We start from the raw sequence: 4,169 nt of genomic DNA, 5'->3' as shown, positions 1-4,169 counted from the left end.
ATCCAAATAGAAAAGAAGAAGTAAAACTGTCAGTATTTGCAGGTGACATGATAGAAAATCCTAAAGACTCCATCAAAAAACTTAGAACTAATAAAAGAATTCAGTTAAGTTCAAACTACAAAATCAATACACAAAAATCTGTTGTGTTTCTGTATGCTAATAATGAACTATCAGAAAGAGAAATTAAGAAAACAAGTCCAGACTTCCCTGGTGGTCCAGTGGCTAAGACTCTGAGCTCCCAATGCAGGGGACCTGGGTTTGATCCCCGGTCAGGGATCTAGATCCCACATGACACAACGAAGACCCAGCACAGCCAAATAAATAAATAAATAGACATTTAAAAAAGAAAGAAAACAATTCCATTTACAATTGCATCAAAAAATAAATAAATAGAACATCTAGGAATAAATTTAACCAAGGAGGTGAAAGACCTGTATATTGGAAACTATACGACATTAATTTAAAAAATGAAAAATACACAAATAAGTGGAAAGATATTCCATTTTCATGGAATGGAAGAATTCATATTGTTAAAATGTCCACACTACTCAAAGCAATCTACAGATTCAATGCAATCCCTATCAAGATTCCAATGGCATTTTTCACAGAAATAAAACAATCTTAAAATTTGTATAGAACCACAAAAGGCCCCAAATAGCCAACACAATCTTGAGAAAGAAGAACAAATCTGGAGGCATCACATTCCTTAATTTCATACTATAATACAAAGCTACAGTAACCCAAACACTATAGTATTGGCATAAAAGCTGACATATATATTAATGGAATAGAATAGAGAGCCCAGAAATAAACCCACACTTATATGGTCAGTTATCTATGATAAAGGAGCCAAGAAAATACAATGGGGAAAGGATAATTTCTTCAATAAATGATGTTGGGAAAATTGGACAGCCACATGCAAAAGAATGAAACTAGACCACTATCTTGTACAATACATGAAAATTAACTCAAAATGGATTAAAGACATGAATGTAAGACCTGAAACCATAAAACCAACTGGTACATGAAAAGATGCCCTATATAATTAATCTTCAGGAAAATGCAAGTCAAAACCACAATGAGAGGGCTTCCCTGGTGGCGCAGTGGTTGAGAGTCCACCTGCTGATGCAGGGTGGGTTCGTGCCCCGGTCTGGGAAGATCCCACATGCCGCAGAGCGGCTAGGCCCATGAGCCATGGCTGCTGAGCCTGCGCATCCGGAGCCTGTGCTCCGCAATGGGAGAGGCCACAACAGTGAGAGGCCCGCGTACCACAGGAAAAAAAAAAAACACAATGAGATATCAGCCCATATCTGTTAGAATGCTTATTATTGAAAAAACTAGACATAAGTGTTGGTGAGGATGTAGAGAAAAGGGAGCCCTTGCACACTGTTAGTGGGAATGTAAACTTGGGTAGCCACTATGAAAAACAGTATGGAGTTTCCTCAAAAAATTAAAAATAGAACTACCATATGATCCAGCAGTTCCACCTCAAGGTATTTATCTGAAGAGAACAAAAACGTTAGCTTGAAAAGATATATGCATCCGCATGCTAATTGTAAAATTAATTGCAATATCCAAGGTATGGAAACAACCTGTGTCCATTGATGGTTGAATGGATAAATTGTGGTATATGCGATGGAATAATAGCCATTAAAAAAGAATGAAATCTTGCCATGTGTGACAACAAGGAAGGAGGGTATTATGTGAAGCGAAATAAGTCGGACAGAGAAATACAAATAACTGTCTGATCTCTCTTATATGTGAAATCTGAAAATAAATAACCTAATAGCTAAACCAAGCTCATAGATACAGAGAACAGACTTGTGGTTGCCGGAGGAAGTGGGGGTGGGAGAAATAGGCGAACTGGTTTTTTTTTTGGTTTTGTTTTGTTTTTTTAGTTTAAAAAAATTGAGGAAAAAAACATGTTCAAGAGTACCCCAGCAAACAAAAAAGAAAAAAACCAACCTCCTTCCACTCCATTTCCTTCCAGAACTATTCTCTGTCTCCTTCCCTTCAGTAGGAACCTTCAGAGAGAATGACCTTTACTCCTTGTCCCTATTTCCTTACCTCCATTCACTTCACTTCCACTAGTCCACTCCAACCTGGCCTCTAGTCCTGTCTCTCCCTTACTCCTCTGAAATGACTCTTGTTCAAGTTAATCCTCAATAACCATCAAGCCACTATATTCAAGTGTATTTCAGTCCTCATCCAACTAGAACTGTCAACATTATTCAACTCCTTTGCTTAGCACTTCCTTTTAGAAATCCCTCTTCTACCTGACTTTTATGACACTATGTTCTACTGGTTTTCCTCTACCTTTCCAGCTGCTTATTCTCAATATACATCAGTGACCCACAAATACATTATCTCCAATCCAAACCATTCCTCCATATTCCTAACTCATTTGATTATCTCAAAGAGACTAAAAACTGAACCTGGACCAAACCAAACTCATGATCTTCCTTCCACACTAGTCTAGTGTTCCATGCCTAAGTGTAGGCTATCACTACCACCCATCCAGTTATGGAAGCTGGAATCTTAACAGTCATCCTTGAGAACACCATCTCCTTCGTTGGACTATCCATCTCATCATCTGTCCTGTTGATTATACCTTCTAAATATGTCAGGAATACAACCTTTTCCAATCTCCACTGCATGATCCTTGTTCATGGTCTTCTTTTACTTCCTTCCTAACTAGTCTCTTCACTTCTTCCCTGGCTCCACTCATACCCCATTCTCATGTAAATAGCTAGAGCCATCTACTAAGAATACAAAATAAAGTTCTGTTAGGATAAATTCAGCTCATCTTAACTGTGGGTTTTGTGGTTTCTTTTTTTTTTTTTTTTTTCACCTTTGGTTGATAGTTTTTAAATTATTTTTTTACTAATTTTTAAAATTCTTTAGAATTTTTTTTGGCCATTGGTTGCTGATAGTTTTTAGTTTTTACCAATTTTTTAAATTCTTTAGAATTTTAGTTTTCTATGACTAAATTTTGAGATAGCCTTTCCTTATTTGATTGCTCAAATTATATTTTATAGATTGTCCTACTTAAAAATAGTCCTTTTGAGATGTTGAATAGGTTCTCTCTAATGATGTTTTTATTGGTTTTATGAGTGTTTCTATTGGTTATTATTATTTTAATTTTTATAATTAAAAAGTAATTCAATGAAGGCAGAATAATCTAAGATTATTCTTTCAGGTAAATAATTTTCAATTTCTAGCCCTAATGTCTAACACCAACAAATACTGTGAATCTACTCACATGATTCAAAATTTAACATTGTCTTCCTGCATCTGCATGTACTGTATTATAGAAACTTTACAGTGTAGCTTTGTTTTAAAACTTTGATGGCAGGCTTTTCTCCAATATTTAAAGAATTTTCAATGTAACTTTTAAAAGGCCCAAAGTGAAGGATCAGAAAGTAAAAGTTAATTTGTTTATTTTCTTCCTTCCTCTGCCAATCCAAATGAAGGAGACAGCTCTACATGAGGTCCAAAAGACGCCTTGAATGATAGTCATTTAACAGCAGTGCTATTTTTAATAGAATTATTTTAAATAATAGGAAATTAAATTCCAATTTTTAATCTTTTCTGTTTCACTTCTCCCATTCTTACATTTCAAATGTAGGTTAGCTCCTACTAAAAATATGTTGTGTCCTTGCCTTCCTGAAATATGTGGATTTGATGCTTTAAAAAACTTGACTAGACTTGATACAGATCTGAAATACCAGTCTCCATATGCACCAACCTGAAATACTTTGAGGACGTTAGCGGCTCAAAAGGCCTTCTGGGAGCAATGGCTCTCACCTCATTTTTGACAAATTGTTGAGCGCTTGATGAAAGAAACCATTCATTTACCACCCAGTCTATTCTTTTTTTTTAACAACTTATTGGAGTATAATTGCTTTACAATGGTGTGTTACTTTCTGCTATATAACAAAATAAATCAGCTATACATATACATACATCTCCATATCCCCTCCCTCTCACATCTCCCTCCCACCCTCCCTATCCCACCCCTCTAGGTGGTCACAAGGCACTGAGCTGATCTCCCTGTGCTATGCGGCTGCTTCCCACTAGCTGTCTATTTTATATTTGGTAGTGTATATATGTTGATGTTATGCTCTCATTTTGTCCCAGCTTACCCTTACCCTTCCCCCTCCCCGTGT

The sequence above is a fragment of the Mesoplodon mirus genome (assembly GCF_964341445.2).
Source record: "Mesoplodon mirus genome assembly, chromosome: 4".
NCBI lineage: Eukaryota > Metazoa > Chordata > Mammalia > Artiodactyla > Ziphiidae > Mesoplodon > Mesoplodon mirus.
This window is presented reverse-complemented; position numbering follows the sequence as displayed.